This window comes from Canis lupus, chromosome 23 (genome assembly GCF_048164855.1).
Source record: "Canis lupus baileyi chromosome 23, mCanLup2.hap1, whole genome shotgun sequence".
Taxonomy (NCBI): Eukaryota; Metazoa; Chordata; class Mammalia; order Carnivora; family Canidae; genus Canis; species Canis lupus.
The window spans coordinates 35619189-35646958 of record NC_132860.1 but is presented as its reverse complement, the minus strand read 5'-3'; the positions used below and the strand labels follow the sequence as shown (position 1 = coordinate 35646958).

The window sequence follows — 27770 nt, the reverse complement described above, 5'->3', positions numbered from 1 at the left end:
GTGTGGTAGGGAGTAATTAGTGAGACAAGAAGGACTGATGAAGGAGGATCCCTGGGTGGCTCAGAGGTTTAGCGCCTGCCTTTGGCCCAGGGCGTGATCCTGGAGACCCCGGATTGAGTCCCACATCGGGCTTCCTGCATGGAGCCTGCTTCTCCCTCTGCCTGTGTCTCCACCTCTCTCTCTCTGTCTCTCATGAATAAATAAATAAAATCTTTAAAAAAAAAAAAGGACTGATGAAGACACAGGAATTAGAGAGGCTTTCTAGACAGGGTAAATCTGGCTAGGCAATGGAAGATGGGTCAGATTAATGTGACATTGAGGAAGGTGGAAAGGGCATCCTAGGTGAAGGGAACAGTGAGCAAAGTTATAGAGGCTTGGTGCTGCTTACAAATCCAATTCTAGCAAGGAACAAATCTCCAAATGGCTCTATAATTATGGGTGTCCCAGCTACCTTCCATGTGGGCAGACTTAAATGCGAAGTCTAAACCAGGTTTATGAAGTTGTGGTATGCTGGACAGGGACTCATTCATGATTCATTCAGTAAAAATATATTTAGCACATAGTGCCCATGCTGTGCTAGTCACTTTATATGTATGTTGGCAGATGTAATACTCCCAACAATTTTGAAGTTATTAATAGCCTAATTAACAGATGCAGAAATTGTGACTCAGAGAGATGAGGCAGCTTGCCCAAAGTCACATGACTGATAGGTAGCAGAACAGGACTTTGCCTGTGGAGGCCATGCTGTCTGTGTCCACCAAGCTACACTATCTTCTCTTGAGGGTGAGTGTGAAGTGATGTCTGCCTTTGAACTCACAGTAAAAATGGCATGTGACTGGAACCACTTGTCATCTTCTTGCTGCTTTTGAGAAGTTACCTTGACTGAGTTACCTTGCAGCTCTGAGACTATGCTTCCTTTCTGTGAAATGAAGACCTTGTATTAGACTAGATTATTTCTAAGGTTTCTTCAAGATCAAAAAACCCTATTTATTCATTCATCTATTCATCTGTCCATCCATCCAACACTATTCGGTATCTACTATATACCAGGTATGAACTGGTGGGTACTGGGACTGGTAATTGAGATTTTGCAGAACACTGTTCTTGCCTGAAAGGAAATTGTAGGCTAGTGAAGGAGATGAAGTGGATGATTATTGTACACTATCACCATAGCACTGGTAGTGGTGTATACAGAAGACTGGAGCATGGAGAAGGGGCACCTGTCCCTGTCTTGGATAAGAGGATGTCAAGAGGAGAGGATATCATCCCAAAGACCAGGAAAGTCATGATAAGACTATGAGAACCTCATCCTTCATGTTGTTCCTATGGTTATAAGCACAGTATATATTTACTAAATTCAGTTAAGCTTTGTTGCCCTTATATCTCCTTTATATTTTAAGCCTTGTGGAAAGTTTAGTTGAATTTAACAGTTAAATTGAATTTAACAGTGCAGCCAAATATTGATATAGTTTGGATTCTCTTTCAGATTGGAGAAAGATTATAAAGTTGAAGAGAGACCTAGGAATTAATTTTTTTTAAGAGAATTTAGGAAGCATGGGGTAGACTAGTAAGAGGCCCAAGAGCCTGGGGTTATTTGAGGTGTTCACAACTAAAGTCACAGATGGTTATATTTCAAAGAGGCAAGTGAAATGGCCAACATATTGGATAACATATGTGATTCAAGACTACTAAGGACTGGTATATTGCTAAGAATTAGAATGACTAAGTATTAGAATTCCAATACCAAGATATTGAAATGAGGTTTGAGGGGGGAACGTTAAAAGAGTTAACATTTTTATTTTTTAAAAAAGATTTTATTTATTTATTCATGAGAGACAGAGAGAGAGAGAGAGAGAGAGAGAGGGAGAGAGGCAGAGACACAGGCAGAGGGAGAAGCAGGCTCCATGCAGGGAGCCTGATGTGGGACTTGATCCCGGGTCTCCAGGATCAGGCCCTGAGCTGAAGGCGGCGCTAAACCACTGAGCCACCTGGGCTGCCCAAGAGCTAACATTTATTGAGCAGCTAATATGTATCAGGCATTGTGCTATGCCCTTTGCATTTATAATTTTGTTTTATTTGCACCAGAGTCTTACAAGGTAGGTGTTCTCATCCTTCACAGATATAGAAACTGAGACTCAAGGAGGTTTGACTTGCTTGTTATAGCTAACAGGAGACTAAGCAGGGACTCAAGCCTGAGTTTGTTAAAATCAAGGCCTTTGCTTTTTCTACCCCATGCTTCTTCAAGTTTCTGGATTTTCTACTTCTGAAGAAACCACACCAGGATGCAGGGCTTCCCTCTCATCCTTGGAGCCTAGAAAGTAGTAATATTTAGGGTTGGCCAGCTCTTGAAGTTTCCTAACGTGCCAAAAGACAACTCCCCCAATTTTCTATGTCTTCCTTCTGAAGTGTGGGTTGCCAGCTCCCAGAGGTACATAAATGGCTCTTACTAAAATACTAAAACCCCCACACCTTTTTTGCCTTTCTCAGGTAGTATATGAGTGTTTGATCTCGGCAATTTGTCTCTTAAAAGTGGCTCATAAAAGCCACAGAAGAGAATGCTGATGGAGGCCACCTCAGTATATGTATTTGATCCCTTCTCCTTCCCCTCTCAGAGGTCTCCAACTCTGAGGTTCTGACAGGGTCACCTAGAGATCTCTACTATTAACCCCTTATTTCAGGCTCCTTTCTCCTCTCTCTCAAGGTTTTCCTGTGGGCATAAGCTACGGTGCTTTGTCAGGGAGTGTTTTTCCAGCTTATTTTGGAGGCAGGATAGGCATTTTTCGTGGGCCTTTAACCCCCTAGAAAGTTCCCACGTGTGGTTGTACAGACAGCAAACTGACCTTTGGAGAAATGGCTTGATGAATTACGGCAGTGGAGAGAAGTCTCCAGTGGGCCATTTCTCTGCCCAGGTATTCTACAGTTTGGCCTACAGTGAAAGGGACAGAGGATGTGGGGTAGAGATTGGAGCTCAAGTTTTGGCTCAAGTCACAAATCCTCCGGCCATGAGACTTGACCTGTCTGAGCCTGTGTTCTTAGGTCTAAATGAAGGACTGGTGGTAATCCAGCTTTATACTGTTGGTGTGAGAGGCAAATACCTCAATGTATAGTATTGAAGTGCTGTATAACGAGCCCATAGAATGTATAACAGATGTCAGGGCTTGTTGTTATAAAACAAATTTGGCTCAGTGAGAGACATTTCTGGAAACTGAGCAGGATGCATGCTCTGTCATCTCTGGCCCTAGTTCCTGGCAAATCTTCATTGCTCAAGTAGGCATGCATGGTATCATTCTCATGTTTATTTTTGTAATCTTTTCATTTATAGTCATAAATACTCCTAGAAGCTTTGGTGATTCTTGAATATTTATCTTTGAAAACTCTGGTCAGGGTTGTGTGCTCATACCCAGAGCTAGTCATCTGAGAGTAACTATTTGGATTCTTAGAGCTCTATATAGATCCATTTCCCAAGAAATCCTGGAACAGCAGAGCTGGCTGTATATGATAAATGAGGTTTTATCTTGCTTGCTAGGATTCTGGATGGTTGAGAACTCCTAAGGGTATTTGATAGTAGGCAAACCCTAAGGCAGGACTATTTCAAATTAATATATGTTTCTGGCAATGAAATGAGAATGGGAAGAGGGTATCTTAGTGTAAGTGGTTTATGATTGTAGAGCTAGAAGCCCTTGGAAACTGATGAGCCTTTTGTGTATTGTCATAAATTTGTTTGGATTATTACTCTGTTCTGATAAATTTTCTAGGTATTCCTCAGATACTTGGGGATTATTGCTTACCACTATATTTTTGCCATTTCAAATGATTGCAATTCATTCTTCTTGGCTGTGTTTCTCAGAAGTCTTTGAGTTGGTAAATGAAAGAAACCCAACTCAGACTAGCTTGGGCAAGAAAGGAATTGATGGGAAGAATACTGGGTATTTCATATAACCATAGGAAGAATGGGTACAGCTGGAACCAGGATGTATCAGAGGAGATAACTGCCCTGACAACTCCCAAATTTTGGTGCTTACCCCAAATGAAGTTTATTTCTTGTTCATATGGCAGTTCAACATAGTTTTACCTGGTTAAGCTAATTTCTGTGTTTCAGGGACGCAGGCTCCTTCCATCTTGTGGCTCCTTCCTTCTCTAGGTGTGTCAGAATTCTCTCCTTTTAACCTGCAGATGGAGAGGGAAATTCAAGGATCTCATGTTGGAGGTTTTCATGGGCCAATCTGGAAGTGGCTTATATTACTTCTGCTCTCATTTCCCTCAATTATTACTTGGTACATGATTCCACCTACTGGTAAAGGAAGCTGAGGAATAGGGCCCTTTTGCCCAGGAAGAAAAAGAAATTTTCTATTGGTGAGCATGTAGCTAGTTTGAACCACACAGGTAGGCAGATAATGTCAAAATTCTTTTGCCTTTGCTCCTCTCTTCCCTGGCAGGGAGAACGGCCATAGAAAGCTGAACTTTAAATCTCACTGTTGTTAAAGCAGAGTAGTAACTTAACATTCCTACTGGCTCTAGGTAAAAAAAAATTCAGAGTAATGATTGGTTCACTTTGGATCATGTGACCATCCCTGAACCAATCAGTGGTGGGCAGTGGGCAGGGTCATTTAGCATGGATGTGGCCCCTGGGGACCCCACTTGGGCTGCTGTATGTGTCCTTGTAAGACACCTAGCCACCCCATTGACCAGCCACTAAAAGGGCTCATCTTCTCTTTTGTTTGTACTCTTGTGGAAAATGAAGTACAATTTTTTTAAAGATTATTTATTTATTTATTAATGAGAGACACAGAGAGAGAGGCAGAGACATAGGCAGAGGGAGAAGCAGGCTCCCTTGGTGAGCCAGATGTGGGACTCGATTCCAGGACCCCAGGATCACAGCCTGAGCTGAAGGCAGAGGCTTCAACCACTGAGCCACTAAGGTGGCTTATAGCATCTTTCCAGCCCTTCTTACCACAGCCACATCAAATGATTTTATTTCCCTAAATTGGAGACACCATCTTTTCCTTTTTCTTTTCTTTTCTTTTCTTTTCTTTTTTCTTTTCTTTTCTTTTCTTTTCTTTTCTTTTCTTTTCTTTTCTTTTCTTTTGTTTTCCTTTCCTTTCCTTTCCTTTCCTTTCCTTTCCTTTCCTTTCCTTTCCTTTCCTTTCCTTTCCTTTCCTTTCCTTTACAGTTTTATTTTTAAGTAATTTCTACACCCAACATGGGGCTTGAACTCACAACCCCAAGATCAAGAGTCTCATTTTCCACACACTGAGCCATCCAGGTGTGCCAGACACCATCATTTCTAGCATGTATGACTATTCATAAGGTTCCAAAGAAATGATGACACCATGCCAAGATGCCATCCATTATAAAATGCATCCTAATTTCCTGTTAAAATATAAGAAAACATGTTTCAGAATTGATGAAAGATGACATTAATTACAGCCAAATTCTAGACTTTTATGCCTTATTGCTGCTGTTCTTTTGTTTCTTCAGTCTACCCATTAATTCCAAAAATGTTTATAGGCCAGGGAACAAGGAATAACATAGTTTCGGTTTCCGCCTTCTTAATGCTTACTGCTTATGACCTGCTGTGTGCTAGACAGTCTATTGAGCACTGAGGGCTCAAGAAGGAATATAAAGAAGTCTTTGTCCTTTTTTTTTTTTTAATTTTTATTTATTTATGATAATCACAGAGAGAGAGAGAGAGGCAGAGACATAGGCAGAGGGAGAAGCAGGCTCCATGCAGGGAGCCCGACGTGGGACTCGATCCGGGGTCTCCAGGATCACGCCCTGGGCCAAAGGCAGGCACCAAACCGCTGCGCCACCCAGGGATCCCGAAGTCTTTGTCCTTAAGGGACTTATAGCCTGAAGGAGTAGAAACACTGAGGTGTAGGAAGCCAGTCATACAAACAAAAGATTGAATACAGGTCCCGTCATTAAGGTCCTTAACAAGGTACAGTGGGCCTGCAAAGTAGAGGGGATGGTCAATTCTGCTTTGAGGAGTGAGAATGATTATATCCCGTTTTTTAAGATGATTGCATACTGTTGAAAAAGGAAGCAAGTCTATTTTGAGTACTAATATGCAATTTTTTTCTGTACATACATGATAATAACTAAGTAGGCCAACATGTTTTCCAATGCCTATTTGAGTCACCTCACACTTCCCGTTAAACTTCACAATCATAAGGCACATGTGGGTCTCTTTTCTTTGTGCAAACAGTAATGAAGAGTCTGTAAAGGCTTTTTTAGAGACAAAGTGAGTAAATACCAGATTTACCCTAAAGTGGAGGCAGTCTTCGTTCTGCACATTAATTACCTAAATTCCTTCCAAGGATTCTTTTTAACCTTGTGATAATTTTTTGGTATCTACTGGATGATCTGGATCCCAAACAGAGGGAGAAGAGCAGGAACATCCAAGAAGGGCTGATGCAGGCAATCAGAGCTGTGCTGGGTCCCCGTAACAGGTTTACAGTGATGGAATTTGATGAAAATGTGGATGAGGGTGTTTAGGCCTGGGAACAGAGGACAGTCATTGCAGGACTTTTCTTTAGACAGTCCCAGAACTCTGACAATATAACCCGAGTGCTGGATCCCTGTCTCTGGAGCAAGGATGCCAGTTAATGTTAAACCCATTTTTATTGGTTGAAAAACATGAAAATAACAAGACTTCGGGAAGTAAAGAGGTTGTTTTGTTTTGCTTTGTTTTTTTGAGGTTCATGCAGCGGTCTTCAGAGGGTCAGTGTCTGTTTGAATGTTCTGGCCAGAAAGAGCTTACTTAATGAGTCAGGAAAAGGGGATACCTGGCTGGCTCAGTCGGTAGAGCATGTGACTCTTGATCTCCAGGTTGTGAGTGCAAGCCCCACATTGGGTGTAGAGATTACTTCAAAGTAAAATCTTAAAAAAAAAGGGGGGCGGGGAGGAAAGTCAGGAAGAGAATCCAAATTTTCTTTTTTAAAGATTTATTTATTTATTCATGAGAGACACAGAGAGAGAGAGAGGCAGAGACACAAACAGAGGGAGAAGCAGGCTCTTTGCAGTAGCCCAATGGAGACTTGATCCTGGATCCTGGGATCAGGATCTGAGCCAAAGGCAGCTGCCCAACCGCTGAGCCACCCAGTCATCACAAAGAAAATCCAGATTTCCAAATTTAAACTATTATTTGTTCCTCTGGTTTATGAAGAGCCTGGAAATGAGCATTGAGATATACAGGATTTTTTTTTTTTTTTAACTTTCAGGCCAGTATGTCTGGAGCATAGTGCCTGGGTGGGGGTGGGGAGGTGGGGTGTAGGGGTAGGGTGGGTGGGTGGGTGGGAATAAGATGTGTGAATCCACCTCATCCTTGGGTATGGGTGGGGGGCCTCAGACTTCTTTGGTCATCTGAGAAAAGAAAGAGCTCTAAGTAGTTTCTTTAGAGGAAAGTAGAGAGGGTGGAATTTCTCCCATCAACTATGTAATTCCTGAGGAATAGTCTGACAATGAAATATGTGATTGGGGTTTACCTATACTAGAGGTGCTCCATTGAAGGATGGCAGAAAAGCACCCTCAGCCCCTTTCAGGAGAACTCCTTCTAGGCATACAGAAAGAGAAAGAGTGAAAGGAAGATTTAAAAAAACCCTCACAAAGGGTGCCTGGTGGCTCAGTCGGTTAGGTGTCTGACTCCTGATCTCAGTTTGCGTCTTGATCTCAGGGTCTTGGGTTCTGGCCCTGCCCTGGGGTCCACGCTGTGCATGAAGCCTACTTAAAAAAAAAAAAAACAACAACAACAACAACCGCAGAACTACAAAACCAGAAACCCAGCCTTTGAAATTAGCACAAGGTATATGCCTAGGAGTGATTTGTGGGTGTACAGAGAAGGAACATTAAAAGAATAATTGTTGGCTGTTTATTTTGGAGAAGTATGTGTACTGAGAGTGGAAGTAGGTAGCTTATTTTCTCTTTTACTTGGCTCCAACTTCCGTTGGTGTTAATGGGATCATATATTCTAGACTTTACTTGGCTTGCTGCCTTAACATAAATGTTTGACTTCCTTGTTTTGGTATTATATATGAACCAGAAAAGAGAAGAGAAATAGAATGTTGAGAGCTAAATTATTCTATACACCTTATTGTGGATGGGATTTATTCTCTTGGGTCCAGCCACCATTAAGATTATCTGATCAGATGATCTGTGTTTCTGATAGCTACATCTAGACAGCTTTATAACTTGTTTGAAGTGGTTTGTTCATGTGGTGGCTAAATGTGTTTTTTATTTGGTGGAGCAAGATGAGTCTTAATCTGAGGTATCCCGACCATCACAGGATCACTTATTCAAGGGCCAGTAGAACTCCAAGCTCTCCTTGTGGCAAGTCAACACTGGGGGCATTTATTAAGCAGTCATTTGACATAGTCCTTTTTTTTTTTTTTTTTTTTTAAGATTTTATTGTTTTATTTGAGAGAGAGTGTGAGAGAGAGAGCAGGGGGAAAGGAGAGAGTGAGGGAGAGAGAGAAGCAGGTTCTCTGCTGAACAGGGAGCCTAACACGGGGCTCAATCCCAGGACTCCCAGTTTATGATCTGAGCCTAAGGCAGATGCTTAACTGACTGAGCCACCCAGACACCCCTTAGGTGGTCATTTGATACACATTGACCTAACTTACCCTCTTGGTGGGGGATTCAGTTCTTAAAGTTGCTGCTACAGATCCAATTATTCAATTAAACAAATAACAATTGAGATCCTGCTCTTCCTTGGGAATACTCTGTGTGAGGAGCCAGAATCAGACTGTTCAAGGAAACCCAGTAGAGTTAGAATGCTAAAATTTCTGGGTATGAAGGGACCTTAGAGATAATCTAATCTAGGGTCAGTAAGTTTTTTCTGTAAAGGACCAGAAAGTAAATGTATTGGGTTTAGGGGGCCATATATAAGTTCTCTGATGCATATTCTTTATTTGCTTTTACTACCATTTAAAAATGTAAAGCTCAATTCTACACTGGAGGTGGGCGACATAGAGTTGATTTGGCCCATGAGCCATTGCTGATCTAACTCCATCCTTCCCTTTTCTTAATCAAAGAAGAAACTGAGAGCCGGGGTCGGGGGTGAAATAATCCTTCTTTGTACAACACTTCCCATCACCACCACCAAGAAACAGTTAGTTCTTGACACTCTGGATTGTTGACAATAAAGGATCCCCAGAGGTTTAGGCCCGCAACTCAAATGGCCTAGTTACTTTGCAGATAAATAGTTTTGGTCCAAGGGAAGTATGGATTTAATTATTGAGTAAATTATTAGGTGCTTCCCACATTCTAGGCACTGTGTTTAGAACTGAGGATATAAAATGAACATGACAAAATCCAAGCCCTCCATCAGTTTGGTTGTCGCTGCTGGCAGATAAGATGGCACTACGGAAAGTACAATGTGGAGACAAGTAGTGGGTGTCTTTGGAGTAGAGGAAGGCACTTCTCCCTCAGTATGTGGGATGCTTCAGCGGGTGTGTAAATGAATCCATTCGTTCACTGCACTTCCCACACTTGTGTTTTGGAAGGCACTACCCAGCCTAAAGGGAGGGGACAAAGTCTTGGCTTCCTCCATACTTGCTTATTTTTTTCTGTGGGGGGTGATACCTTATGTACATCCTATGTATGCATGGGTTCGTTATGAGATTAAAGGATAAAGACAATTTATCTGGTAGTTGCTTTGCTGTACCAGTTTATTTTTGCAGTGGCATGGAGACACAGATGAAAATATGTAAGATCAATCCTAGAGCCTTTTAATATTTTTGAGCTGGAATGGATTTTATAGGTCACTTAGCTGTACCCTTTCATTTAACAGATAATGAGGAAGGGGCCCAGAGGTGTCAAATTTCTTACTGTGGATCACACAGCTAATTCAGAGAATCTCAGAGTTATACAGGCCCTTACTAGATTTAGTATAACTATCCAAATAATAATAAAGAATAATAATCAGAGCCCACATTCTTGAAAGTTTATTGACATGTATAGTTATACGTATTACCTCATTTGATTCTGACAATAACTCGATGTAACTGGTAAGATTACCATCCCCATTTTACAACTGAGGAAATTAAGCTTGAAGAGATTAAGTAAAATTTGCCCGCCATCACCCAGTCATTACGTAGTACAGCTGAGATTCAAGTCCAAGCTCAAGTGTTTCGCGTGCTCAGAGCCCTTTATTGCCATGTAACTGTGACAACTGAATAGGAACTCAGTGGTTGAGGAGACTCATGCCAGGTCTGCTGATGTCTCATCCTCTCACCAGATGTGTATGCTAATACACAGATGTGGGCCAGGAAATCCTATGGCTCTGCAGCTGTCTTTACAGTGCCACAGAACAATTTTGAGAATTAATATGCCCAGTAGAATTCTGTTTGAACATCAAAGTTCCCTTGAAGACGAGAGAGCCTGGTTGATTTCCCTGAATCTGAGGAAGTTTGTGGAGGCACCTGGAAGATTCTCTCTGCATGTGTTAACTGTCTTCCTTTTGCATAAGCATTTAGATTTAAAATTGTAGTTTCAAACTGTAGTCAGAGGCATCCTGGGATTTGTGGGCTAGAGAATTGAGGGATTCTGTAAGAAAAAATGGGCATGGATTTGGCTTTGAACCAAATGATGTCTAAAACAAATATCTTTGCTGCATTAATTTTTTAGTTCTGATGGATGAGAACAACCCACTCATTAGTTGTATAGCACCTTGTGATGGTTTCTTTCCCTTCTTATAGAAGTTGAATGTTTTTCTCACCTGACAGTGGTAATACATGGGTTTGCTTGGATTTTTTTTTGAAGTCAGAGACATTTTTACAGATTTGTAGAGGTTATTCTAAAAAACCCTCTCTACCTAGATTACTGTTTTTTATATAAAGAATATTCTGGGCTTTGTTTGCCATTCATTCAGTGTAAGAAGAGTTTCTCTATATGGCATAAGAAAGCAAAGGTTCTTAGATTTCATCCCAGAAAGCTATATCCTTTGAACCTAGGCCTCTGGGTTGGTATGTATAAGTCAATACACAGCATTAATAATTGCTGTATATCACTTGGAAGAAGATCCGAATTAAAGAAGGCTTTCATTAGGTTGTGAAGAAACAATTTTAAACTCTCTTGGTAAGAATCTTGAGGGATTTTGCAGGGGGAAGAGATGTAATGCAAGATAGTCTTCTTATTCGTAGGCGTTTGAGAAATCCCTTAAAATAGAGAAACACATGAATATTTGTTTTCTAACAGAAAATAATTCAAGGACCTGCCCATGTGTTTTGCCAAAGCTTTTTTTCTTTTCAAGCCTCAGCCAACCTGACAGAATTTTTTTCTGATTATATCAGGGAGAAACATCTCACTTAGTGATCGCTTGCTGTTAATACCTACTTTAAAACATTTCTTATCTATTATTGATTTTTTTCTTTTAACTATACCAGGGCATATCCCTAGTTTACTTCAGCTTATATCTACTGCACTTACCCTTGAGCAGAAAAAGAGAGTAGGAAGTAGAGGATGGCTAAAAAGACTGAGAAGGATTTGTTCACTACATGGTAGTGTGCTGCGTTACCAGATAAATATTCAAGGTCACCATGTCCTGGAGATAAGTGTGCATTTTTTCTTTCTAACTTTTTATTTTGAAAAATTTCAAACAAGCGGATCAGTGAAAAGAACATTTAAAAACTCTTAGATCTACCAGTTGTTAACATTTTGCCACATAGGCTATATTTTCTTCTCTGAATGTAGATTCACATTTTTTTTTGGGTGCGGGGGGCACTGGAGGGGTACAGTACATTACAATACTTGGTTTCTAAGTATGTTCATATTTCTCTCCATAGTGGAAGGACATTCTTCTTCATAACCACGATAGCATTATCATGCCCTGGAAACTTAACATCAATTCCATAATATTGTCTAATACACAGTCTATATTTAAGTTTCACCTTCAATCAGTTGCCTTTTTGCTGTGTAACCAATTATGCAAAACTTTGTGGTTTAAAACAACCTATTATTAATGCTCCTAATTCTGCGGGTCAACTGGTTGGTTCTTATAATGGGGATCAGGCTCAGCTGATTTTTGGCTGGGCTTCTTCAGTGTCTGTGACCAGCGACTGGATCCACTAGGGGCTGGCTGGTCTAAGTTGGCCTCAGTTTGGATGGCTTGTTTCTTCCCTAGAGGGTCTCTCATCCTCCAGCAGGATAGCCCACACTTGCTTCCATGGCATATAGGTAGATTCCAAAAGAGAGTGGAAGTATGTACCACATTTTGAGGCCTAGACTTGGAGGTAGCACAGCGTGACTTTTGTGGTAATAATCTTTTGGCCAAAGCAAATCACAAGTTGTTGATGGGAAGAACTGCAAAGTTGTATTACTCAGGGGCATGAACAATTGCAGTCACTTTTGCAATCTATTATACCCCTGTTGTCCAAATAATATTAATTATAATGTTAATAATATAATTGTTGATCTGTTTTCAAAGATCCAATCAAGGATTACACATTGAATTTAGTTGTTATGTATCTTTAGTATCTCTCTCTTTTAGTTTTTCCATCTATGATTTTCCTTTTCTGTATTTTATGAAATTGGTATTTTTAAGATTCTTAAGAATACCTCACAACCTAATTTGTCTAGTTATTTCTCTGTGATTATATGCAGGTCAAATGTTTTTTGGCAAGAATTCTACATAACTGATTTTGTATACTTGGCATTGCTGTAAGATGGGAAGCACATAATGAAGTTTATCTTATCATTGGTGATGCTCGGTGCAAAAAAGTGGCTAAAGTGGGTTCTTCAGATTTTGCAATCATAAAGGTGCCATTTCCTGGAAATAGATTTATATCAAGTCTGGAATTTGGTGCTAAAGTTATCACAAATATATTGATATATATTTCTTTTTTTAGAAGATTTTATTTACTTGAGAGATAGATTGTGTGCACACGCATGCAGGAAAGGGAATAGGGGTTAGGGGCAAAGGAGAGAGAGAATCCCAAGCTGACTCTACATCTAATGCAAAACCCAGTGTGGGCTCAATCTTACGACCCTGAGATCATGACCTGAGCTGAAACTAAGAGCTGGTCATTGCTCAACTAACTGAGCCACACAGGCACCTCAGTCAACATTTCTTTATTAGATACGTACTGTGCATCTAGTCTTGCCTTTATTTTATTTATTTATTTTTAAAGACTTAATTTATTTACTTGAGAGAAAGAAACAGAGAGGCATAGAGCATGAGTGGAGAGAAGGGCAGAGAGAGGGAGAAGCAGACTTCCCACAGGGAGCCTGATGCAGGGCTCAATCCCAGGACCCTGAGATCATGACCTGAGCCTGAGCTTAACCAACTGAGCCACCCAAGTGTTCCTTGTCTTGCATTTAGTACTGTGATGAATCTAAAAGAATTGCAAATAATATTGCCTGTTTGAAGGAATATGGTTTCTTTGAGGTTAAGTTACTCTTTTAATTTTCTTTTTTTTTTTTTTTTAACTTTTTATGATAGGCACACAGTGAGAGAGAGAGGCAGAGACACAGGCAGAGGGAGAAGCAGGCTCCATGCACCAGGAGCCCGACGTGGGACTCGATCCCGGGTCTCCAGGATCGCGCCCTGGGCCAAAGGCAGGCGCTAAACCGCTGCGCCACCCAGGGATCCCAGCATTTGACTCTTGATTTCAGCTCAGGTCATGATCTCAGGGTTGTGAGATTAAGCCCCATGTCAGGCTCCACACTGGGCATGGAGTTTGCTTAAGATTCTCTGTCTCCTTCTCCTTTTGTCCCTCCCCTGCAAAGAAATAGAATATAATGGACTAAGTCTGATTTTTTAACTGTGTAGAACTTCTATCTAAATGATGGTTGTCTTTTCCATACCAATTTATTTAGTAGTGGCCCAAGGAAGTCAATATCATTTTAAGCTTAAAATGATGTTCCCTGACTTGATTGATTTGGGGATCCATCCAGGTTGATTCACAGTGACTTTCTCTTAAAGGCTTGAAGCTGCTCAACCTGGTGAAGAGCTGCTTCAAGAGAGAGAGAGTGATAAGAGAGAGTGATAGTCTCTCCTCCTTCATTCCCGTTTCAGAGCAGAAGATGACCTCTCCTTTCCCAAGGGAAACCTCTTCCTGTGCATTCCATCCCGCCCTTCTTGACTTCCCTGGGCCCAGTCCTTCTTTTTCTTCCTTGTGTCTCTTCGATGTGTCATCGGTCTTTGACTCTCCTTTCATCGGTCTTTGGTTTCTCCTTTACTTTTGGTTCCTTAGCAGTAGTCCTTTTGCTTCTTCTCACCAGGCTGCTATTCTCTCTCTCCTTTTTATCACCAATCTCCTTTTTTGTTTTGTTTTGTTTTGTTTTTAATCACCAATCTTCTTAAAAGACTACCTCCTCTTTCTCTTTAACCTGTTCATCCAAATGCTCTTTGAGACTTGGTTTCTTTCTTTCTTTCTTTCTTTCTTTGTTTCTTTCTTTCTTTCTTTTTTTTTTTTTTTTTTTAAATTTTTTTTTTTTTTAATTTATTTATGATAGGCACACAGTGAGAGAGAGAGAGGCAGAGACACAGGCAGAGGGAGAAGCAGGCTCCATGCACCGGGAGCCCGATGTGGGATTCGATCCCGGGTCTCCAGGATCGCGCCCTGGGCCAAAGGCAGGCGCCAAACCGCTGCGCCACCCAGGGATCCCTCTTTCTTTCTTTTTTTAAAGATTTTATTTACTCATGAGAGATACAGAAAGAGAGAGAGAGAGACATAGGCAGAGGGAGAAGCAGGTTCCCTGCAAGGAGCCCAGCGTGGGACTCAATCCTGGGACCCCTAGATCATGCACTGAGCCAAAGGCAGACACTCAACCACTGAGTCACCCAGGCGTCCGAGCCTTGGTTTCTTTTTCCAAATGCTAGTGAAGTTCAATTCTAGGTATTAAGTCAGCCTTTTTATTTTTAAAAAAGATTTTATTTATTTGTTTGTTTATTTATTTATTTATGAGAGACACAGAGAGAGAGAGAGAGAGAGAGAGAGAGAGGCAGAGACAGAAACAGGCTCCATGCAAGGAGCCCGACATGGGACTTGATCCCAGATCTCCAGGATCATGCCCTGGGATGAAGGTGGCACTAAACCGCTGAGCCACGCGGGCTGCCCTAAGTCAGCCTTTTTAAAAAGCCTTTGTTTTTGTTCTCTTAGATTTCTGCTTCCCATTGAAGTCTTTTTCATTTTTTCTTTGAGACTCTCTCTTCCCTTGGCTTCTATTTATGTGCTCTTAGTTTTCAGCTACTACTCTGAGCACCCCTCTAACATTGGACTTCCCAAAGAAAGAACAATAGCAGGGATCCCTGGGTGGCGCAGCGGTTTGGCGCCTGCCTTTGGCCCAGGGCGCGATCCTGGAGACCCGGGATCAAATCCCACGTTGGGCTCCCGGTGCATGGAGCCCACTTCTCCCTCTGCTTGTGTCTCTGCCTCTCTCTCTCTCTCTCTCTCTCTCTCTCTCTGTGACTATCATGAATAAATAAATAAAATCTTTAAAAAAAAAAAAAAAAAAAAAGAAAGAACAATAGCAATTCTGGCTTCTTTTGGCATGTCTGAGAATGACCTTTCTTAGGACCTTTCTTCATGGGGTATGGATCAGTACCTGAATTTATTTACGATGGGAAGATTATGGTTTTAATGGCAACCTCTCAATGAAATTAATGTCAGTTCTGTGTAACCCTAGTTTCTTGATGCTGTGCCTGGTAAGACCTCAATATATGTTTTTTGGAATCATTTAATCAGGGGCAGCCCTGGTGGCTCAATGGTTTAAGCGCCGCCTTCAGTCCAGGGTGTGATCCTGCAGAACCGGGATCAAGTCCCACATCAGGTTCCCTGCATGGGGCCTGCTTCTCCCTCTGCCTCTCTCTCCTCTCTCTATGTGTCTCTCATGAATAAATAAAATAAAATCTTTTTTAAAAAAAGGAATCATTTAATCATTCAGTTATTCATTCATTTATCTGCTTAGTAAATATTTACTAAATGTCTAGTCAGTGAATTGATAAGTTTCACGGTAGGTTACATTTTTTAACAATATCTAAACATCTATCTAGATATGTCTTTGGCTTTTTTTTTCCTTTTCATTTTTGTTGATGTTTGCTTGTTTTTTCCCAATTTGAACAATTACTAGCTGTATGACTCTTGGGCAAGTTATTTAACCTCTAGGAATATTTACTCTTTATTTTTTATTTATTTTTATTTTTATTTATTTATTTATTTATTTTTATTTATTTATTTATTTATTTATTTATTTATTTATTTATTTATTTATTTATTTTGATCTTTACTCTTTAAACAGGGATAACAATAGTATCTGCCTTTGGGTTGTTGTAAAGTTTGGTGAAAAAAATGCACAGAGACCACATAGCACGTACTAGAATATAGCAGTGACTTGATAAATGTTAGTTATCATTATTATTATTGCTGTAATGGGTTGGTACTGGACTTTGGTCCTCACAGCAAACATCCTGAATTAGGCATGAGTCTTCCATTTTCCCATTTTTCAAAGAGAGAAACAGAGACTCAAGAGGATTTAAGCATCTTGCCACAGGCCACAGAGCTAACAAATTGCAGATCTCAAATATCTGATTCGTAGCCTGTACCTTTTACAAAACTATACAAAAGTATACCAGTATATACTATACTTTCAGCATCTTGTAGGACACGTAGAAGTAAACTAGGAGTCCCTTTATGATGGCTGAAATAAGCTAATCTTGTTCTTATTTGCCTTCTGGAAGGTAAGACATACCAAAGAATCTCTGCCTGGTTTGGGAAACTCCAGCCCTAATGGTCAGATTAATAAAGATTATATCTTAAAGCCATGGGATCCTAGGGTTTAGAAGGATTTTAGGCTTAGAAGGGTTTGTCCAGGGGCAGCCCCAGTCCCCAGTGGCGCAGCGGTTTGGCGCCGCCTGCAGCCCGGGGTGTGATCCTGGAGACCCTGGATCAAGTCCCACGTCGGGCTCCCTGCATGGAGCCTGCTTCTCCCTCTGCTGTGTCTCTGCCTCTCTCTCTCTGTGTCTCTATGAATAAATAAATAAAAATGTTTTTAAAAAAAAGGAGTTTGCCCACACAATTACTGAATTTTCTTTCTAACCATCCAACCAAGGGGTCATTTGGTTTATTCTTTAATACTTCCAATGACAGGGAAGTCATCATCACCTGGAAGCAGCTCATTACCCTTTTTCCACAACTTTGATCACGAGACTGTCCTTCTCCATCCAACATCAAACTGAGCTTCTCCTCTGTCGCCCTTGCACCCATGGGTCCCAGCTTGGTAGTGGATGGCCAAATGAAGCAAGTGGAACCCCTGTTTCTAGGTCAACCTATCACATTCTTACTGTTTTTTCTCCATTTTCATTCCCAGCAGCTCTTCACCAGGTTGAGCAGCTTCAAACCTTTAATTTACAGCTTCCCCAGAAAAAAACACAACTGGGTCTACTCTTTTTCTTCTTGGTGTAAAAGAGAATAAAAACCATGGCTATCTCATGAGCATTTTGCTTTTCCTTCAGTCTTTCTCATTATACATGGTACCACTGTCAACCGAGTTGGTCAAGCTAGGAACCTAGAAGTTTGTTCCCTTACTATTCACATTCAGTCCATCACTCTAGTCTGAGCCGCCATCATCTCTCCCCTGATTCCTAACTCTTGCCCCTTCCTTGTCTACAGCAAGCAGCACTACCTCTTGAAAGCACAAATTCAGGGCATCTGGGTGGCTCAGTGGGTTAAGTGTCTGACTCTTGATTTCAGCTCAGGTGTTGATCTCAGGGTTGTGAGTTCAAGCCCCGCCTTGGTCTACACATTGGGCACGGAGCCTACTTAAAAACAAAAACAAAATCCAAAGCACAAATGAAATCATGTCACTCCTCTCATCAAGACTTTTCCTTGACTTTTCATTGCCCTTACAACAAAATCTAGCCTCTTTTCTGTGGTCAGCAAGGCCCTGCGTCATCTCAAACATTCTTTCTTCCCCGTTATTCATTCAGCCTTGGTCCCTGGTGGCCTTTATATTCTCTAAACATGACAAACCTTTTCCTGCAGCCAGCCCTCACACTTCTGGTTACTTCTTTTTGTTAAGATTTTATTTATTTATTCATGAGAGACAGAGACAGAGAGGCAGAGACACAGGCAGAGGGATAAGCAGGCTCCATGCAGGGAGCCCGACGCGGGACTTGATTCCCGGTCTCCAGGATCATGCCCTGGGCTGAAGGCGGCGCTAAACCACTGAGCCACCCAGGCTGCTCCTTCTGGTTACTTCTGCTTGCACTCTTTGCATAGCTTTGCAAATGGCTGGCTCATTCTCATCTTTCAGGTCTCAGCTCTGATACCACTTCCTCAGAGAAACCTGCCCTGATCATTCATCAAAGGCCCTAATTTCATTATTTTGTACCTGCCTTTCAGATCTGCACTGCCACTTTTGAGAACATAGTTCTTTGGTGACTGGACACAGGCTATTGTGTTAGCAGCTGTATTTTCTATAAGTGGCATAGTAGCTGCCCATAGAAGGTACTCCATAAATATCTGCAGAATAAATAAATAGCTCATGATTGACTGGATGTAAGGGTGTTGGAGTCATATTAAAGATTAATTTGATTCTGAAGTTGCCATTTCCTGTGTGAAAAAAAGTATTTTACCTCCCTGGGCTTCAGTTGCCTTATCTGTATAAAAGCAATCCTATCCAGAAAAAAAAAAAAGGCAGTCCTATCTGCCTCATAAAATGTTGTGAATATTTTCTTTGGATATTGTGAAAATTATGATACTGGCTTTGAATGTACCTGCCACAGCACCTGGCGCATACTAGGTGTTCAGTCTACCTCAAAGCCTGGTTATTCTGAACATGTAAAGAAGAGTTCTGTCAAGTTTGCATCTGATTAATGGAATGCTTTCTGTGGTGAGCTTGGGAGTGCATGACCCGCAAACCTGGATGTAACATGCTTGCAACTTCTTGCTGGTAACGCTTGCCTGGCTGGGAAGACAGTTCTAACCCTAATATGAGCTGTTGTACTGTGTGATGCTCAGTCTGATAATCCAGAGGTGTGGGGCCTGGGGCCTTCACTCGGGTGCTGAACACAGACCCCAAAACCCTAAATGATCAAACCTGACATTGTATGGCCCATTTCTTGTCAAGAGGTATTGGGATGCTCTGTCTAGACAGTCGTCTCCTTTGGGAAATCACAGTTCCTCTAGGAGGAGGCACATGGTCTACTGTTAAGAATACAAAATAGGCCTGTGAGCTGTTGGGGAGGGGAGGAGTTGCCGTGAGGTGGGTGGGCCCGTGCAGCAGAGCCTGCAAAAAGGAGCTGTCAGCTTCTGCACTCACAGGCATCTCGGGATCATTGCTGGGAGCTTTCTCCTCCATACATGCAGTGTCAGCAGAGCCCCCAGTCCATAGGAAGGTGCCGATGTCACCGTCAGCCTTCCCAGAGCCAGTGATTCTGTGCCCCCAGTGAAGAGTGCTTGGACGAATTGAAAGGTAACACTGGAATGTGGATAGCCTGCTGGGAAGGGGGGGCTGAAGTCTTCATGCAACTCCTTTCTTTGGTTGGTACAATGACATAGGTGGTTCTCCTGCAGGCTGTTAAGAGTGAGTATTCTAACATAGGGCTCTAGAATCTGGTAGTCTTGGGTCAAATCCTGGCAATGTCATGACCTTGGCTGAGTTATTTAACATCTTGCCTTAGCTTCCTTGTCTAAAAGGGGGATAATTAATAAGGACTCCCTATTTTACCTGGTTGCAGTGGAGATTAGATGATCCAGTACATGCAGAAATCTTAGTTGAGTCCCAGGCACTGCTGCTCTTTAGTGAATGATGATTCTCTTTATTAGGCAGGTCAGGTTGGAATTTTGAGTTTATTCCTGATGAGCCTCACCCACATTGAACTTTGGGCCTTGGTTCTCTATATGCCAGCTATGTCCCTGGGACAACTTATCTAACCTCTCTGAGTCAGGGTTTTTATCTGTTACATGCAGTTTATAATTTCCACCTCATAGTGAAGGTTAAATGAGATCAGAGTGCCTGACACATAGTAAGTGCTTAAAATACTCATCTCTTCCACCTTTGGTTTTTGAGAATCTGAAATACGGTCCCTTTAAGCTTGTTAAGATTCCTCACTAGCCTTGTATGCAGCTGTGTTCAGATAGCTTTGGCAGAAGGAAAGACTTTTTTTTTTAAATAGACTGTTTCATAATCTGTTGGCTCAGATCTGTTGCTGCTGCACCCTGTGCTTCTCAGGGTCCCTGGGTCCTCCTGCAATCAGCATGTACCTTGCCTCTTACCTAAATGACCCTGGAAAGTGGCTGCCATGGAAGATGTTGCTGAATGCAGTATGGATTTTCCTCCCTCCTCTTGGGGTGAAACTGGCTCAGGGATTCTAGGCTGCAGGGGGAGGGGCTGTTGGGCCTGGACTGCAGTTGGACTTAGTGGCCAAGACTTTTCTGGTTTTCATTAAAATTCTCTGGCTGTCTTTCGGGATTGCTCATTGGATATGACCGTGCATTGTAGGTGGTGGTGCTGTTCTCTTGGCTACACACACCCATCAAATCACAGTGGCCCCGAGGACAAAAGAAAATTGAAGGTGGAGAACAGGCTGGCTAAGGGGTCTTGCTCAGCAATCTTTGTGATAAGGGCCCACTGTCTACAACTGCATATCTTGAGTTTTACAAATTCTTAATATGCAGATGGGAAGCAAACACAGCTGGACTGGGAATGGGGTCACAGAGAGAATCCTCTTACCACTTGCTCTGGATGACAGACTTACTCTTTAGGGTAGATAGAGGGTTTTTGGCAGCTGTCAGAGGGTCCCCAAATGGTACCTCAATAAATGAAATAAGTCTGATCTAATCATTTTCCTGAGGTGCTGATGCCCAAAGGGGTGGGGGTTGATTGGCATTTCTCTGAGGGTAACAGACCAAAATGAAGAGGATTCAGTTTTTTAAGAGTTAATTTCTGGTTGTTGACATCTCACTTGAGATTAGAATTTGAATCTGAAAATCTGGTTTCAAATGATGACTCCACTATTGACTTGCTTTGTGATCTTGGGCAATTGACTTGCTTTGTGATCTCGGGCAACTTACTTCCGCAGAATAAATTATGTAAAGCTTGTGGCATATCGTATGTTCTCAGTAAGTGGTAGATGTTGTTATCAAGTGCGCTAGATTTGACCTGTCACTCCAGCTCACCAAGATATATCCCAGTTCTGTCATCTAAAACATTTGTTCTACATCCCTCCCAGCTTTGTGTCATTTAAGAATTTGAGGCAAGTGTGTTCCCTAGGGGAAGCTGAGTCTTCTCTCACCAGAAAAATACATCAAAACCATATTATTATGTTTCCCAGTAAGACACTTACAACGTTAGATATGTCATCTCTAGGTGACTTAGTAGGGGAAGAAAAAAGAGGATTTTTTTCTGTCATTCTTGATGGATAGATTGTAAGAAGGCCATTTGAGTTAATCTTGGGTATAAATGTTCCTTGACTCCCAAGGGAGCATGACTGAGGCTGCCATTTGCCTTCAGAGTAAACTCCATTTCCAGTCTTTTCTCCTTTTACATTATTCCTCAAACCCTGTCTTCTAGCCACAGTGGATTACTCACAAAAAAATAATACGGAATGTATCATGTATACCAAAAAGTGTTCTAAATATGGATTTACAGCTTGAAGAACAATAAAATGAAAACTGTGCACCTACCATTCAGCTTCTAAAATTGAATGTTATTGGTGCCTTAGAAGCTGCTTTTGTATCTTCTGCCCCCAAGTCATGTCCCCTTCTCTCCTCACCAGAGTCAATGATTATCCTGACTTTTGTGTTGATTATTCTCTTACCTTTTATATGGTTTAACCATACATGTTTGTATTACTAAACTGTATATTGGTTAGTTTTTTAAAACAAGGAGCAAGTACAAATCTAGCAAGCATCAGAGAAGGAGAAAAACCATGGGAGACTCTCTTTAACTCTAGGAGACAAACAGGCTGGCTGGAGGGGAGGTGGGGGGGATGGGGTAATTGGATGATGGGCATTAAGGAGAGCATGTGATGTGATGAGCACTGGGTATTATATGCAACTGATAAATTATCCAACACTACATCTGAAATGATTGATGTACTATATGTTGGCTAATTGAATTTAAATTAAAAAGAAAAGGGCAGTAGTGCCACTATTAGGTTTAAAAATAAGCTGATTTGGGTTCATAGTCTTGCTTTAGCTTTCCTAGAGATTACAAGAGGTACTAATGGGGAAGTCAGTGGGCAAAGTTGTAAGTGGGTCCTAGGAAGTTTAAAGCCCACCATATGAGGGCATCTGATGGGGGTATAAAGTGGGTCAGGCACTGGACATCTGGTAGAGTATGGTCACAGAGAATGGACTATTCTGTCTTTTGTACCTCTCATTTCTCCAGCTGTCAGGGAGTAGTTCAGAGCAAAACTCCTCTGTGGGATGAAGTGAATACCATCAGCTAACCCACATAGACAGCATGGAGGGGATAAGCAGGTGCTTCATTAGCACAAGGTCAAGCAGGCAGAGTCAGAAAAAAGTCTGGACCAAGTTTACCTGTCATTCTTTAACAGGTTAAAAAGAGAGTATGCAAAAAAAAAAAAAAAAAAGAGAGAGAGAGAGAGAGAGTATGCAGTTACTGTCTATGGAATGTTCTTACCTAAAAATTGATCCCTAAATCTAATTGAGACCCTAAAGCTAACTTTGATTTATTAGAAAGGTAGAAGAAATTAAATTACACTCTAATAAGCAAACAGATAAATGCGGATTATTGGACAGCTGATTTAGCTTTTGCAACAAGTCAGTGGCATGAAAAAAATAACGTAGCTTCAAAATTTACAATCAATGTAATATATGAATCTTTTTTGGGTTCAGATACTCTATGTATTAGTTTGCTAAATACCGTATATTGGGTAGCCTTAAAGAACAGAAATTTATTTTAAATTAAAAATTAATTAATTAATTTACTTTTTTAGAGAGCGAAAGATTAGAGAGAGAGAGAGAGCGCACGAGCTGGGGAGAAAGCAGAAGGAGAGGAAGAGAGAGAATCTTAAGCAGGTTCCATGCTCAGCACAAAGCCTGACACAGGCTTAATCTCATGACATTGAGATTATGACCTGAACTGAAATCAAGAGTCAGATGCTTAACCAAGTAAACTGCACAGGTGTCCCATAAATTAATTTTCTCACTGTATTGGAGGCTGGAAGTCCGATCAAGGTGCTGGCAGGTAGATTTTTCCTGAGGCCTCTCTCTTTGGCTTAGAGATGGTCACTCCCTACTCCCTCTTCACATGGTTGTCCCTCTGTACACATGTTTCCCGGTGTCTCTCTGTATATCTTAATCTGTTTTCTTTTTGTAAGGGTATCAGTCATGTAGGATAAAAGACCACCCTGAAGGACTCATTTTTAACTTAGTTACTTCTTTAAAGGCCCTATCTCAAATTATAGCCATATTGTGAGGTATGGGGGCTTAGGGCTTCCATTTGGGGGTCAGGGGAGACACAATTCAGCCCATAACAGTCTAATCATAAAAAAGCGTTTTTGAGATGTTGGGGAAATTGTCTTATTGACTGATATCAAGTGGTTAACATTAGTTTTCCTAGGCATGATAATAATATTGTGATGTAGAGAATGGATAATATAGAGGTGGGTTCTGAAGTACACTGAAATGAAATGATATAATATGGAATTTTTATAAAACATTGAAACAAAGTAAAAATAGAGAAAAGGGTGTAGATTAAGTTAACAGGCCAAAATGTTCATATATTGAATTGGTGATGAGCATCACGGGCTTACTTTTCAGTATGTCTGAAAATTTTATAATCCTATATTAAAAATATTTAGACCAACAACACCAAAGAGGATATAATGGCAGTAGGGTTTTTGGTGATGACCATCTTCAACATGCCTGTCCCTTGAGCTCTACTTGTCCAGTCTGGTTGGTTTCTTCATATGATAGTCATTTTGGGACATTCCACGGATTGTCTCTACTCCTGTTTCTTGTATACCGCTTGATGAAGGATATCCTCCAGGAACTTCTTAGGTGAATGGAATGTGAATTTTTGAGCTCTTGTAGATCTGAAAATATTTTTGTCCTATTCTCACTTTTGACATGTAGTTTGGTCGGAATTCATTTTCCTCCAGAATTTTGAAAGTTTTACTTCACTGTCTTGTTTTTATTGAAGGTGTTGAAAAGTTGGAAACGTTTTAATTTCTGATTCTTTGTATATAGCCTGTTCGTTTGATTTTTCTTTCTGATAGCTTATATAATCTTTGCGGTTTTCTGAAATTTCACACTGTGTTTGTGGGCAGGACCCTTTGGATCTGGCAACGTGTATCCCTTAGTTCTTTGAAGTTTTATCTAATTATGATTTTTCTTTTTGTTTTTCTGTTCTTTCTTGGAAATTTCCTCTTCCTTTTTTTTTGGAAATTTCTTTTCTTTTTTTAAAGATTTTATTTTTAGGGACGCCTGGGTGGCTCAGCAATTGAGCCTCTGCCTTTGGCTCATGGCATTATCCTGGAGTCCCGGGATTAAGTCCCACATCAGGCTTCCTGCCGGGAGCGTACCTTCCCTCTGCCTATGTCTTTGCCTCTCTCTCTCTCTCTCTCTCTCTCTCTGTCTCTCTGTCTCTCATGAATAAATAAATAAATAAAATCTTTTTAAAAATTATTTAAAAAATAAATAAAGATTTTATTTTTAGAGAGTGAGTGGGAGAAGGGGCAAAGGGAGAGAACCATCAAGCAGACTCCCTGCTGGGCATAGAGCCCAGCCCTGACCCATGAGATTGTGACCTGAGCCAAAACCAAGAGTCACCACTCAACCAACTGAACCACCTGGATGCCCCCTTTGGAATTTCTTTCACTCAGTTATTGGACTTTCTGTATTGGTTCTCTAGAATATTCTTAATGTCTCCTGTTTTCCATATCTTTGTCTTGTGCTTCTATTCTTCAGAAAATTTTCTCAACTTCATCTTCCAATCCTTTTATTGAGGTTGTTTTTTTTTTTAAATTTCTGCTACTAAGTTGTCAGTTTCCAAGAGCTCTTTTTTTTGTCTTCTTGATGATTCTTTTCTATAGCATCCTGTTTTCATTCACAGCCATTCACAGCTATAATTTTATTTCATTTTTTTTAAAGATTTTATTTATTCATTCATGAGAGACAGGCAGAGAGAGAGAGAGAGAGACATAGGCAGAGGGAGAAGCAGGCTCTACGCAGGAGGCCCGACGTGGGACTTGATCCAGGGACTCCAGGACCATGCCCTGGGCCAAAGGCAGGCACTAAACCGCTGAGCCACCCAGGGATCCCCCTTTATTTCATTTTTGTAAGAATATTAATGGTCTTTCCCTCCTACCCTGCTCTGTTCCTCACATAGTATCCATTTCCTTCAAGCTGCTTTTTTTTGTGTGTTTGCTGTGGTCTGTATCTTCATTAGAGGCTTTCCTGAGATGTCACTTTGAATGTGATCCTTGGCTCTGTGGTCTAATTAAAGGGTGGGGGCGATAAAAACAAAAACAAAAGCAACTGTTAAGACCTTAACATGGTATGAAGGAAGCCACTCAAAAACGACTACAGAATGCATGATTTCATTTATATGAAATTTCCAGAATAGGCGAATCTATAAAGACAGAAAATAGATTAAGTGGTTGCCTGGGGCTGGAGAGTGGGGTGAATATGGATGGCATGACTTCTAATTGGTATAAGACTTTATTTGGGGTGATGAAGATGCTCTAAAATTGATCATGATGATGGTTGTACAGCTTTGTGGCTATACTAAAAACCACTGAATTGTACACTTGAAAAGGGTGAATTGAGTATGTGAGTTGTATGTTTAGGAAGCTGTCAGGAAACTGAGTATGGAACAGAGATCAGTAACTGTGGTGTGATGGGGGTGGGTTGTTTGTTGGGAACCCCTGAGGCAGCATCTTCAGGTTTTTCTTGGTTGTGTTTACTCTGGAGGAGCCTTCCCCATCTCTTTGCTGGGAGAGGGAAGAGGGAACTCTCTAGAGGAGAGGGAATGGGAAACTTGTACTTCACCTTCAGCAGACAGAGTGCCCTTGTTTGTTTTATGTTCCCTTTTAACCATCCTGGGTACTCCTGGACCAGAGCCACTCTTACTTTTTATTATGGAAAATTCCAAAGACTACAAAGTAGAGAGGATGGTGCAATGAATCCTGATTCCTGAGCCCCCAGGCTCTCCAGCGATTCCTTCACGGACATTTTTATTTCATCTGTGTCCTCCCCACCCCCTTTCGCCAGATTATTTTAAAACACATACTGGACATTTCTGTTGTATGCTCTCTAGCCTCTGAGCCTCCAGAATTCTGTCAGTGCAGAGAAGGATCTCAGGGTTTAACTTCTTTTCAGGCTGCTTTCCCCGGTTTCTTCATTTCCCCATCTTGTCCCGCCGCTCTAGGAGTACACGGTACTGCCATCCTGGGCCTGGTCAGGACTCTGTGGTTTCCATCAGCTGCACACTCAGCTCTTCCTGCATCTGGTTTAGGATTCAGATTTCTGGAGTCTGCCCTCACTTACTACTTGTTCATCTGTTTCCCAAGCTTCCAAAATTTGACACCATTATCTTCTCTTTCCCTGAACTTGAATGGTTTTGTTATTAAGACCAAAAAGAAGAAGAAGAAGAAAAAAAAAAAGACCAAAAAGTCTCTACCGAATTTTTGTAGGGTTTCAGGAGTAAGTGAAATTAGATGCATCTGTTCTTCATGCTACTTTCCCAGGAAGATCAGATCAGCTGCTTCTCCCCTCCTCTAGTTTTGCTCTGTCCTACCGGATTCCTTATAGATAGGTAGACAGATTTATTTGCCAGGAAAACTCCTTTCCAATCTCCTGAGAACTAAGAGGAATCTTCTTATTTTAACACGCCTCTCTTCTGACCTTAAGCCCAGGCACAGTTAAAGAGTGCCTGCCTTTGTGCCTCGCTGGCATTTTGCACTCACCTCTTATTCTAGAATTGCCTGCTTGCACTTTGAGTGCCTGCATTGCAGTTTGTTTACCTGCCTTCTTCCCTGTTGGCCTGTGAGGCGGGACTTAGGAGCAGGACTATATCTTGTTTCTCTCTGTATGTGAGCACAGTGCCTCACTCCCAGGAAACATTTGTTAACTCACAGACTGGATAGCTCAGCACGAAGCCGCCAGGGTGGGGACAGACAAGCGTGCAATGCCCCCTTTGCCTCCCTCTTTGCAGGCACACTGTGTTTTGGTAAATATCAGGGAGGGAAACCTGCCTCCTCGGCTTGTTGTTGTGCTTGTTACGCGATGTCGTTCTCTTTGCTTTTAAGTCTGGTGTTTTTTACCCAGTCAGCATGTTGGAGGGATTGGGGGGAGGGTAAACATCCTACCATAGAAGGAATGGACTCTGGCAGAGATGGGTTTTTTTCCCTTCCTCCCCCGATAGAATGGCTTGTGGTCTGCACACCGCTTCACACTGAAGGAACCCATTTGTTCTGTCTGGACAGCTACTTAGTTCTGTGAGGCTTCCCATTGCTTTTTCTTTTTGGGATGAACCGCTGGGGGAATTTTTTAAATTGCTGATTATATTGTTTTAAAAAATCTGATGTTAAAATATTATCTAGGCAAGGTCTTTTCCAGTGCAAATATATAACTTTAAAAGCGTAACAGTAACCTTAGTTTTTTTCAAGTCCTTTCCTCAAAATGCTACATACAGCCTCCAAGGTGAAAGAGATGGAGAACTGGTGGGCAAATTTGGGATGCCAGGGCAGCCCGGGTGGCTCAGCGGTTTAGCGCCGCTTTCAGCCCGGGGCCTGATCCTGGAGACCTGGGATTGAGTCCCACGTTGGGCTCCCTGCATGGAGCCTGCTTCTCCCTCTGCCT

The 27770-nt window shown here is 41.4% G+C and overlaps 1 protein-coding gene across 2 annotated transcripts in view; it reads left to right on the top strand.

The window, feature by feature from the left end:
• RAB30 (RAB30, member RAS oncogene family) overlaps positions 1 to 27770 on the top strand; it is a 90053-nt gene that overhangs the window by 16424 nt on the left and 45859 nt on the right. The window contains exon 1 of one of the 2 annotated variants that reach the window (XM_072794828.1): positions 19180 to 19410. The exons of the other annotated variant lie outside the window; for it this stretch is intronic. The gene's annotated coding sequence lies outside the window, so the exon portion shown is untranslated. Of the gene's footprint in view, positions 1 to 19179; positions 19411 to 27770 lie in introns of those variants that run through there. 2 annotated transcript variants of the gene reach the window in all.